At 61.6% G+C, this 12,485-nt stretch overlaps 1 protein-coding gene across 2 annotated transcripts in view; it reads right to left on the reverse strand.

Annotated features, from left to right (window-relative positions):
• The window catches only part of PTP4A3 (protein tyrosine phosphatase 4A3), a 35,229-nt gene that overhangs the window by 11,291 nt on the left and 11,453 nt on the right, over positions 1–12,485 (reverse strand). Inside the window, exon 1 of one of the 2 annotated variants that reach the window (XM_049854078.1) lies at positions 3,059–3,877. The exons of the other annotated variant lie outside the window; for it this stretch is intronic. The gene's annotated coding sequence lies outside the window, so the exon portion shown is untranslated. Of the gene's footprint in view, positions 1–3,058; positions 3,878–12,485 lie in introns of those variants that run through there. 2 annotated transcript variants of the gene reach the window in all.

Raw genomic sequence — 12,485 nt, forward strand, 5'->3', positions numbered from 1 at the left:
CATGTGCATGCACTCACATGCTCACAACACACGTGCAGACACACATGCTCACAACACACATGTGCATGCACTCATGCTCACAACACACACGTGTGCACTCTCACATGCTCACAACACACATGTATGTGCACTCACGCATGCTCACAACACACGTGTGCGCACTCACACTCACATGTGCACAACACCCACACACATGCATGCACTCACATGCTAACACATGTGTGTGCACTCACACACATGCTCACAACACACACGTGTGCACACACTCACATGTGCACAACACCCACACGTGCATGCACTCACATGCTCACAAAACACGTGCATGCACTCACACACATGCCCACAACACTCACACATGTGCGTGTGCTCACACATGTTCACAACGCTCGCACATGCACGTGCACTCACACATGTACGTGCAGACATGTACACAACACACACACGTGTGCATGCACTAACACCTACACAGGCTCTCAACACACACACTTATGATCACACACATACGCTCACCTGCTCTCTTTCTCACACACACACACACACACACGGAGCCCTCTGAAGCCCAACGCGTGGATCACGGCCCTGTCATAGGTGACACAGGCTGAGCCCTGAGCCTGGCCGCAGTCTGTGACCAGAAGACACCCCTCGCCCCCCAGGACAGTCATCCTTGTCCTCTGTGAAACTCTCAGCTCAGGGGGCAGTTCTGAGCCCCGATTATTCTGGAGCAGCCCATCCTCAGGGGAGGGACTTGGGTGTAGAGCTGGGCCGCTGGGGTGAGGGAGTAAGGAGGGGGGGCGGTGGCCTCGCTGGCAGCCATGTACTCTTGAACAATTTTCCCTGGACCAGCTCTGGTTCCCCAAGTCACCCTGCCTTGGGCTACCCAAGATGGCCTGACAGCTCCGCAGATAAACAAAACAGGTTCTGCCCTCCAGGAGCTCAGAGAAGTGAGGACAGACGCCCAACACCTGAGGGCACCGCCAGGCACATGCCAAGGTGGCAAGAGCAGCAGGTGGCCAGGAGTGGGGTCACATGTAACAGGGGCCTGGGGAGGAATGCCGCCAGCCCCTGAGGCAGCCACACGCTTCTCCACACCTGTCTCTCCCTAAGGCAAGGGCCCCAGAAGAAGCACCCAGCCCCATCACCACCCATGCACAGGCCTGGAGACCTTGGGCGTCGCTGGCCTCTCTGGGCCTGAGCTTCCCCACCAGCACGACAAGGGGCTGGATGAGGTACCCCTAGGTCCTTCCTGCTGTGACCCCCTCCAGCCAGGGCTGAACCCAAGCCCCTTGCTTCCATCATCCCCACCTGCTCACAGGCTGCCCCCTCTCTCTCTGCAGGAAGAAGAGTGACTCACAGTATCCCCACGGCAGGGTCTTCCCCCCACCCCACCACCTCTTACCTGTGCCCCAGCACCCTCTCCAGCCACAGGCCAGCAGGCTGCACCCCAGGAGCCTCAGCCTCCCTAGGAAGGGCTTGCTCCCTGGGGGCGTCACCACAAGCACCCACAGGAGAGGGGTCTCCACGCTGCCCCCTCCACACCTCACTGGCTCGAGGCAGGTGCCATGGTCCCCAGAAGGTTAAAATGAGGGTCCGGGTGGGGTAGAAGGCAGACAGCAGGAATCCCACCCTGGTTCAGGGGCCCTGCCCACATCCCAGCTCAGCTGTGCATCCGCTCTGAGTGTCAGCAAAGAAAGGCACTGCCACGGGAGACGCCCCAACCACACACAAACACCTGGGTCCCCTGGGGCGGCTGTGTGTGTGTGTTTGTGTGTTTACCAGGAAGCGAGGAGAATATGGCTGAGGAAGCCACGGAGGTCCTGGGCCCTCCCAAGGGTTAACCCCATCTCCCGCCAGGGGCAGGACAGCCTGGTCCTGCCCCCCGCCCCGGGGTCTCGTGGCTGAGGGCCGCCAGGCAGGGGCCCCAAGCAGGGCAGGGTCCTGAGCCATCACACTGCTATAGCCTGACGTCTGCAGTTGTGACATATCCAAGGGGCTGGGGGTGAGTGGGGGCTTAGGTCAGAGTTCTGGCCCAGGCTGGGCTGGGGTCTCACCACACACCCCACTTGTCTAGGCCTAGTCTGGGCTCCCCTAGGTGGGAGCAGTGCAGTGATACCGGAACCCCCTTCCTGCCCACTTGCCCCCAGGTGCCCTGTCCCACCTCAGCCAGGCCACTGAACCAGCCAGGAAAGAAAGGGCAGGGCGCCAGCCCATGGTGCCTGAACTGAACCGGAGCCCAGCACCCACCGCTAGGCAGGGCTGACCCTGTGGTCCCACTGTGAGCAGCCATGGCCTGGGTGGCCATCCTGCAATTCCAGCAGGGACCCCCACGGGTGGTTAACTAGAGCCAGCACCACAGTGCTTTGCCTCCTGTGCCCATGGTCTCAGGCTTCCCATTTGTGAAATGGGGGCAGGCCACCCCCGCCCCAATCAGCTCTGAATCCAGTCCTTGTTCCAGCCTCTGCTGCCACCAGCCTACCACGCCCCCACCCACAACACCACAGCCCTGCTGGAAGCACCCCTCCCTGGGCCCTCCTGCCACCAGCCCACCGCCTTCCTGGGGGCCCTCGCCATTTGCACAAGAGCCATTTTTTCAAGACCCTAGAAAGGAGCCTCCCTGTCCCTGTTGCCAGATGAAGCAACTGAGACCACGGAGAGGTAGGCGGGCGTCCCAGCTCCAGGGAGGCTCCCTCGGTAAATGGGACCCTGCGTGATGGGGTGGGGAAATACTGGGGTCCAGGGGCCCCAGGAGAGGCACGGCAGAGGCCGTGGGAGCACGTGGGCAGGGCTGAGACCCGGTGGGCTCCGGAGTGCCCGCCTGGACTGGTGCGTCTGTGGAACCGGGCATGGTGGTCTTCAGGGGCGCGGAGTCTGACCCGGCCTTCCGGAGAGTTCCAACAATGTGGCCCTCCGGGGGTAGGAGGTCTCCCACCTAGCACACCGGAAGGCTCCGCTTCCTCCTGGAGCGGGGCTGAGGGTCGCGGGGAGCCCCCGAGTCCTTCCCACGCGCCCGCCCGCTCGGCAGCGCTTCCCCGCCCACCACGCGCCCGGCGCCCGCGCTCACCCGCGCCCGAGGGCGAACCGCCGCCACCTCCATCCGCGCCACCGCGCGCTCGCTGGCCGGGTGGTCACGGGCCGCGGGGTCCAACCGGGCGGCCACGGGAGATCCGACGGGGCGGTCACGGGGGGTCCGGCCGGGTGGTGACGGGCTGCGGGGTCTGGAGGGGCCGAGACTTAGAGCGCTGAGCGCAGGGCGCGGCGCATCCTGCGGCCACGGGGCGCCGCCGGCCTCAAGGCGGATGCAGGGCCGGCGCGGAGTTCAGGGCTATTTATAGCGCCCGGGCATCACGTGGGCGGGGGTGGGGGTGACCGGTGACCAGCGGGCGACCTGGCTTGTGCAGCCCCGGCTGGCCCTGCTCCCACACCTACCGCCTAAATATAGCTGGGGTCCCACCCGCCAGGCAAACAAAGGGGCCAGGAGAGGCCCCCAAGACCAGAAAGACGAGAGGAAGAGGAAGCGCCTGAGGGGAAATACAAGGGCAGCCGAGGGCGGCGACCTGCTGAGGCGCCCCCTGCGTCCTCCTCAGAGCGCACTGCCGGAGCTTGTGCCCCGCACCGGTGCTCTCCCCCAGAGCCTTTCGTGGCTCCCTGTGGTCCCTGATTAGGAAGGATTTCCATCCATCACCCTGTGCTCCCCCTACCTACTGGGGCTCCCAGTGGCCCTCATCATGCAGAAAGCATTCCCTGTTAGAGAAGAAGGGGTGCAGGGGGTACTCCTGGTGGGGACCACATCACAGGCCCTAGGGAGAACTTCCATCTGGGAAAACCAAAGTGAAGGTGCCCACTGAGGAAGTGGGTGAATGAGGCTGACACCCACAGGGCAGGGCAGACCCTCCTGGCCCTGGGGTCCTCTGCTCAGGCCCCGGCCAGCTCTCCATCTTATCTAGCCCCTCCTGTCTGACTACTCCCTGGTTTACTAAGCCCCTGCTGTGCCCATTCAATCCTCACAACACCCTGGGGGTGGGCACTGCTACTCCCCCATCCCAGGTCACACAGGGAGGTGCTGTCTCCCCTGTCCGCTCAGCCTCCAAGGCCCACTGTAGGTGCCCCCACTCCCACGAAGCCCTCCATGATGTTCCCAGGAGGAACTCTCCCTGGGATTGGGCACACCCCCCTCAGCAGGGTCCGGCTTTGCCTCCCGGGAGCACCCAGTCCGGTAACCCACATGCTCCCCAGGCCATAAGCTCCAGTGAGGAGCCTGGCCTCTCAGCCGCTTCGCCTGCCCTGGACAGCTCGAGGCTCTCAGGAAGCGGGCAGAGCAGGCGGGTGGAGCCTCAGTACACAGGGTCCCTGGGGGCTTCGCCTCGATGGGAACCCGGCTCTGAGCCCAGCTCCCAGACAGCCTGCCTGGCCCCTGCACTCAGCGGTCAGTGCTGGAGGAAAGGGAGGGGTGCTGGCCAGGGGCCTGGCTGGGAACAAGGCCCCTCCTGGGCTCCCCTACACACACCACCCGAGAGCTATCCCCATCAGCCTGGCCTGGCACCGATGCCCAAAACCCCTGCCTCCTCTGGGACCCCTGACAGGCAGGCAGGCACGGGAGGTCTGTCCAGGCTGGAAGGGTCCCCAGATCCCCCGGCCACAGGCACACCCCAATCAAGCCAGGTGGCCCACCCTACAGCCCAGGGAGCCCAATGGCATGAACTTTCAGAAGGACCCTGCCCCAGGCCTTTAGCCCCCTAGTGTCCCCACTCACCCCAGCACTCTCAGATCAAGGCTTCCAGCCCTCCCCACAGGCCCACCTCAGCGCCAGAACAGGTCACTTCTGGGTATTCAGTGCCCCGCCGGTTTCCCACCTGACTTCACCAAAGGTCTGGCCCTTCCGACACCGGGCTAGATGATGCACCAAGAGGAAGGCACCAACGTGGTCCACATCAGATTGAGCAGACAAGGCAGCTCAGAGAACTCAAGCGACTCACCCAGATCACACAGCCAGGAAGCAGAAGAAGAGACTGGAGGTGCGGTTTGCTGATTCCAGAGGCCCTGCTTGGGCCATCTGGGAGGGAGGACCTCTGGGATCTGCCACTCCAGCCTCAGTCTCCTCATCTGAACAAGGGGTGTCTTGGTGAAAGGTCCTGTCAAGCTCTGTGATGCTGACACCAGGAGGCAGAGCCCACCACGTTACTCGGGCTGCAAGCCTGGGCCCCTGCATCCTTGCGCCCCCACCCTAGCACCCACCACACCCCTGCCTGGGGCACCCACTGTGGCCAGGCCTGGGGGCACCTGCTACAGCTGGCACAGCCTCAAGCCTTTTGGAGAAGTCTATTTTTATCGGGCAGGAGCCATTCCTGGAATTCTTACGGAAACAGCCCACTACTAGGGGAGCAGGGAGCGGAGACCCGAGCCCCTGACCCCCCAGGACATCTCCTGGCAGGGTCCTCCCCCCACTGCACCAGCAGCACTGAGGATCCCACCCCCACCTCAATGCACTGCACCCTCCCCCCAGTCCTGTGCCGGCTCCTAGGGCCACGTGGCCTTCTGAGCAGTGTCCCATCCCTGGGGAAGGTGTCCCTGACTAGAGGGTGTGTCCCAAAGGAGGGACTCAGAGGTCGTCAACGCCCCCCCCCCCCCGCCACACACACACAGAACCTGGCACGGGGAGGGTGCTGCACTTGTTTATGGAAGGAACAAATGACCCAATGCTCTGGGCAGATGTCCAGATCTGGGAGCCATCCAGACCCATCACGGATCTCAGCTCTGAGGTCTGGAGGACCCACAAATGTCACCTGCACCACTTAATCCCCAGCTTGCACACCTCTGGTGACGGGGCGCTCACTACTCCTGGGCAGCACATCTGAGTCCAGGCAGCTTCCAGGGGTTACTAACCCCTCCCTTGCTTCTTGTGTGCCTGCTGCTGGGATGGGAACCAGCAGGAAGAACGCATCCAATACAAGCCCCAGGGCGGTGGGCATTCCCGAGGGCAAGATAGGAGGGTGGGGTGGTTGGGGATGCTGCCTGGAGGAGCTGGCCAGCAGGGATGACCCTCTGCCCCATCCCTGTTCAGCCTCAGGTCAGCCCCTATCCCCTTGGGGCCCCATGGCCTCGTCTCTAAGTGGACACCTCCAGGAAGGGAAGCAGGTTCCGTGGCAGCACCATCTCTGAGCCCTGGCTGGGGCCTGGGAGTGGAACTGTTGGAGCAGGCTTGGGTTCCCCCCAAGCAGGCACCTGTTCTGCCTCCAAAGATCTCGAGTCCCCCCAGGCAGCCCTAGGAGGAGAGTCACCCTGTTTGCTCACTCCTCACTCCTGTCCTCTGCTCACACTGTCCCTGCCTGAGGCCCCTGCAGGACCCAACCCTCCTTCCCAGCCCACGGGCAGCCCCTAGGGGCTGGGGTAGGAGCCCACTATGCCCGCAGGCCCACTGTGTGCCAGCCTGCAAGACTCATTTCACAGAGAAGGAAACCGAAGCTGACAGAGCAGGAGTGGTGGCCAAGGTCATAGCTGGACCGGACAGAGCACCATCAGGGCCCACACCTGTGTGATCTCTACCTCCTGGCTCCCCCAGCACACTCCAGAGCCCAGGGTGACACAGTAAGGGCACCAGCAGACCCCTGTGCTGGCCTGGCCTCTGGCCCTCTCTGGCCCTGCTCTCGCCCTCTGGACTCCACCACCTTGATCGCCCTTTGCTGGTGGAACCTTCTGGACCTGGTGATCCCAGGGCCCGAGCCCCCAGATCATCCCTTTCCTCTGTGAGCCCACCACTCAGAGAGGACTAGGTTCTGGGGACCCCAGTGAGCCCTCCCGTTCCAGGAGCTGGACTCTCACACTACAGAGCTGCCAGAATTGGGGGGGGGCAGGTCCTAGCTCACCCTGCGCCCCGACCCCAAACCCCGCCCACGCCCTGGGGGCTAGCATCACCACAGCCAAGGTCAACAGCACAGTGGGCAGTGGAGGCTCATGGCACAGCCCAGGAGTGGGCAGTGGAGCTGCAGAGAGGGACCCGGTAGAGCAGGCCAGGTGGTCCTTGGGGTGCTTGGCAAACAAAGCGGTACACCACAGTAGTAGTCGTGGTAGTCCATGACAGGTACCCGTTTGACCCACTTTAGGGTCACAGAGTGGGAGAGAGGCCCCTCTTCAATCTGAGTTACTGCCCACAGGGCCACCCCACTGGGCATGGCAGGGCCTGGGTGCCTGTTAAGGGGCGAACTGTGTCCCCCCAAAAGATATGTTTAAGTCCTACCTAACTCCTGTACCTGTGGACATGACCTTGTTTGGAAATAGGGTCCTTGCAGATATGATTAGCTAAGTTCACGTGAGGTCCAACTGGATAGGGTCCTAATCCAGGATGAGTGGTGTCTTTACGGAAGAGGAGACAGACACACAGACAGGGAAGGAGGGAAGACAACAGACACAGAGATGGAATGATGCTGCCAGTCAAAGAATGCCTGGGGCCACCTGAGGCTGGAGGAGACAGGAAGGACCCTCCCCTAGAGCCTTCAGAGGGAGCCCACACCTTGATTTCAGACACCTGGCCTCCAGGACCGTGAGAGAAAAAATTTATGTTGTTTGAAGCCCCAGGTGTGTGGCTCTTTGTTATCACAGCCCTGAGACACGGATGGAGTCCCTGGGTGTGCAAATGGATAATATGCTCTGCTGCTAACTGAAAGGATAGAGGCACGAACCCACCCCAAGGTGCCTCAGAAGAAAGGCCTGGGGGTCTGTTTCCAAAAGATCATAGTCATTGGAAACCCTGTGGAGGACAGGTCTACTCTAACACACACGGGGTCGCCATGAGTCGGATTCAGCTTCTGACCACAACCAGTAAGACACGAATCCTGTGCCCAGGGCCCACCTCTGCTTCAGAGCACGAGGGCAAGCCATGCCCCTTGAAGAGATGGGAGAAGCCACTGCCTCCCCAGGCCAGAGACCGAGAAGAGGGGCCGCTACCCCGGGCACTGCACGGCTGCCCTCTCCACCCCACCCCCCGGCTTTAATGGAGCCCCACAGGCGTGGTGCTGACTTGCCAACCCAGACGGCCCGCCCCCTGTGGCCACCCTCGCGTGCCGCCAGCCACCAACACTGCTGGGGCCAGGCCACAGCTCCACCGCAGACCTGGAGGCTGTATGTAATTGCTGCCTCCGTGGGCGGGCAAGCGGGCCCCACCAGGCTGCCATTAGTGCTGGCACAGGGTGCTGGGTGGTAGTGGGTGGGCCAGGCCCAGCACCGCAGGCCGCCTGCCGCAACACCCTGGCCTCCCCAGCCTCCCTCCAATGGCCCCCGCCTGGAGCCACCAGAACCACCCAGAGGGACGAGTGGGCACAGACACGCAGTAGGTGCTTCATCACCCCAGTCCTGGGCCAGGACCTGAGCCTCTTTCCCCACAGCTGGGCACCTGAGCCTGGCCCTCCACCTCAGCCTCAGCCGGGCAGGTCCTTCTGGGCCTGGACCTCCCTTGAAGGGACCAGGGATGCAGGGGGTGGGGGCGGGAGGACAAGGAAGATAGCAATATCGACGAGTGCCTATCCTACTTGCCGGCAGCGCCAGACCACAGCAGTGAGGGCCAGGCCTGGGGCCAAGCCTGACACTGCCTGTGACCAGTTCTCCCCTCTGAGCCGTGGTTCCCCCTACTGGGGAACTGGGAAGATGAAGGGGGCAGTGGGCACTGACAGCTAGAAAGCGGGGACCCTGTAGCCCCCAGGTGGTGACTCAGAAGCAGACTGCCAGCCCGGGCTGCTCAGCTCTTCAGGTGCCTCCCACCAGCCCACAAGCCCAGCTGTCTACCCTCTCTCCAGCTCCCCCACCCGCCCCTATGGCATCCCCCTGACCTCCTAGCCTCTCTCCAGGGTCCCTATCTGGTACCTCCTGTCCCTTCGAGGTTCTCAACAGTCAGGGAACCCAGCCCATCACAGGGGCTCCTCCAAGGTCACTTTCTGCACAGGGAGGAGGGCCTGGGCCCCCACCGCATCCACACAAGCCTGGGCACGAGGGCCAGGCAGCTCTCCAGAGCTGGCCACCATCCCCATAGGCCACTTCCTGCAGGGAGCTCACAGCTGGGGTGGGGGGTCTCAGGTGACGGCGGGGACAGCGGCTTGGAAGGCATCCCTGGGGCCACTGCTGGCCCATGATATGGCATGGTGATGGCACACTTGGCCACAGCCATCCAGGCACTCTGGCGCATTGGGGATGCACCTCAGGGCTGTCCCTGGCTCTGCCAAAGCCCCCCATTCACCCACCACTGACAAGGGCCCCGGAGTCCTCCAGGACGCCCAGCCCCTCACACCACCCTCTCTGAGCCTCTTTCTGCAACTCACTCCCCTGTAGCCTCTCCTGCTCCTGTCCCTCTCAGCCAGACCCCCAGGCTCCAGTCAGGAGGAACTAGGCATTCATTCATTCGTTTGTTCGTTCATTCATCCAATGCGACAGTTACTGGGCACCCCATTCCAGTACCAGGTGCCAGGCTAAGCTTGGGGGGCAGAGGAGAAGAAATCACCAGAACAAGCAAAAGGCCTGCCCCGCCCTCTCCTGCCCTTCCAGGCAGGGCTGCCCCCCTCCCAGACAGTCCATCAAGTTTGGGTAATTACAATTTCATGGCTGTCCCACGAGGCAGGCTTTAGGGGGGCATCCCCCATGCAGGCATCGCCACAGAGTTAGGGGTCACCTCATCCCTAGAGCCGAGCCCCTTGGGTTCTTTGAAGAGACCTCGCACACCCCGTGCCTCAGCTTCCCCAGCTATCACATACAGGGTTCGAATGTGGCATTTCCCCAGCACCACCCCTCATGGGACTGCCACCAGGACACCTGCCAAGGCCAGCAGACAGGTGTCCAGGGTGTTCTGGCTTCCCCCTCCACCTTCTCCCTGCTGTTGGCCCAGCCCCCAACCCCACTCCTGCCATGTGGAGTGTCGCCCGCCATGGGACTCCAGTCCTGGGCCCTCAAAGCCCTCCACATGCGGCTCTTCCCACCTTCAGCCCCAGATGGGGCGTGGGTGCCCAAGGTGGGGCACACAGCAGACCCCCCACCGAGGCCCTGTAGAACGCAGACGCTGGCTTTCACAGCCAGGTCTCAGCACCCCCTAGACCTGAGGCCAAAGTTATCACCCCAAGGCAGAGCTGGGCTGCTGACCCCTGGCTGTCTGGTTCTAAGCGGACAGTTCCTTCTCCTCTCCCAAGCCAACGAACCCTGCAAACATCACCCATTCAGAGCCTGACCAGGGAAGGGTGAACACAGCAAGGCCTCAGAGCAGCCAAAGCAGACACGGAGAAGCTCCTGGAGAGTTCTCAGGGCCTCCACTTGGAGCCCAGGGACTTTGCTGTGCACCAATCATGACCAGTCTAAAAAGCCATAAAAACTTCAAAGCCCCCAGGGAGCTATGAAAACCCTAGACAGCCACCCAAGCTGCCACATAGTCACAGTAAATAGTAACAACCGCGAGTACGCTTGTCAGTGTCTGCTTTTCAACAGAGCCTGAGGACAGTGGAGTCTGACAGATCACAAGGCCTGGCTGCTGCTTGGCAGGGGGTTTCTGCCTCTCTGAACCTTCACCGATTCAGTTTGCACAATGCGGTGTCACACGGCCTCATAGGTCGCTGCAGGGATCAAAACCTGTTACCCGCTGCCGTCGAGTCAGTTCTGACTCCTGTGGACCCTGCAGGACAGAGTAGAGCTGCCCCACAGGGTTTGCAAGGCTGTAATCTTTATGGAAGCAGACTGCCTCATCTTTCTCCCACAGAGCGGCTGGTGGGTTCGAACCACCACTCTTTTGGTAAGCAGCAGAGGGCTTAGCCACTGAGCCACCACGGCTCCCACAGAGATCAAAGGAGGGCGTATTAATCTACACCCATGAGGGAGAGGGCATCCCAAAACAGCACCATATGGGTCAGGCCAGCTGTAGCCCGCCCATGTATTAACGCATGTAAGCCCCAGCCCCTCCCAGGGCACCTAGATGACCGGATGGCCGGGACAGCCCCATCACAACCGCTATGTCACAGTGTGACTATGCACACTGCCTCCTGCCACTCTCCCAGGTGACAGTGAGTGCTAGCCCTGTGCTACCCATCAGGAGCCTAGTTTAACAAGGGCGGGCAGGCCGCTGAGGGGCTCAGTCACTGCCCGTGGCAGAGGAACCACAATGGACCCCACCTGCAGGCCCTGAGTCCTGCTGCCCACTGTGGCGCTGGCTGGCTGAGAAGGACTACGTGACCAGCCATAGGGGTCCTCAGTGTGGTGGGGTCAGAGAGGGCAGCCTCCCCTCCTGCAGAGGGGAAACTGAGGCTGGGAAATACCCCAAACTGGGGGCTCCAGAGCACATCAATTCACAAAGAGCCTAGAAACAATTTTTTTAGGTTTCTTTTTAAATAATTTATTTTTTGTTGTGGTTGAGAATATACACAGAGAACATACACCAATTCAGCAATTCTATGTGTACGATTCCGTGACATTGATTACATCCTTCAAGTTGTACAACCATTCTCACCCTCCTTTCCTGAATTGTTCCTCCCCCATTAATGTAAACTCACTGCCCCCTAAGGTTCCTTTTAAAATTTTTTAATAATTTTTTTAATTAAAATTAAAAAGCAAAAGAAGAAGAAGAGCCTGGAAGGGAAGTGCAGGACCCGACATCTGTCAGGTTTCGGGTCTGGAAGGAAAAGGTTCCAGCACCAGGGCGGCGCCCTCGCCCGTTTGAGGGAAGAAAACACTGAGGCTCTGAGCTTCCAGCACTTGCACACAGGGAAGGCCCTGGATCTCTCCTTTCTCAGGTTGGCCAGGAGGCGGCCACACCCAGGACCCCACACCTCCCTGAGCAAGAGTCTGAGTTGGGGGGTGGGGAGTGACCACTCACCCTCACTGCCTGCGTACCCACATACACCCAGGTGGGCCTGGCAGTGACCCCAGCCTGCCCCTTGGTACGCGCATCAGAGGTGACCCCGCTCGCCATGAAACTTGCTGGGGAGGCAGGAGTGCTCAGGCAGGAGCAGCCCTGAGGGTCCAGCCACACAGCTTCTGGTTCCCATATGCAGCAGCCAGATGTAGGGGCTGGGACTGGGGTCCCAGGTTCTCTGGCCATACCCTGGGCCAGAGGAGGGCAGGAGAGCCCCGTTCCCTTCACTGGGCAGGATTCTGAGGCCTTGAGGGGTGGGACAGTCCCCAGGGCCTTGTTATAGCATCCACTGAGAGCTGGCAAGGGATCAGTGCCAGTGTTGGGGGACACAGAGCTGGGCCAAGACCCAGGGTCTGGCAGCTGGAGGGCAGAGGAGGAGGAGGCAGCCTGGGGGCTTCCTAGGTCTCCACCTGTCTTCTCTTCCCTGCCCAGCTGCAGGCTGGGGAACGGTCCCAGGGCCGCACCCCAAGGGCCTCCACAGGAACAGCCCCAGGCCCTGCAGCCTGCTCCAGCATCAGGAGCCCCGAGCGCCCTGCCAGACCAGTTCAGGGGCCTCAGGGTCCCTCCCTTCCTGGCGGCAGCCCAGGTCTGTCTCCATTTCCTTGTTGGTGGGGGAAGG

Source organism: Elephas maximus, chromosome 15 (genome assembly GCF_024166365.1).
Source record: "Elephas maximus indicus isolate mEleMax1 chromosome 15, mEleMax1 primary haplotype, whole genome shotgun sequence".
NCBI classification, from domain to species: Eukaryota; Metazoa; Chordata; class Mammalia; order Proboscidea; family Elephantidae; genus Elephas; species Elephas maximus.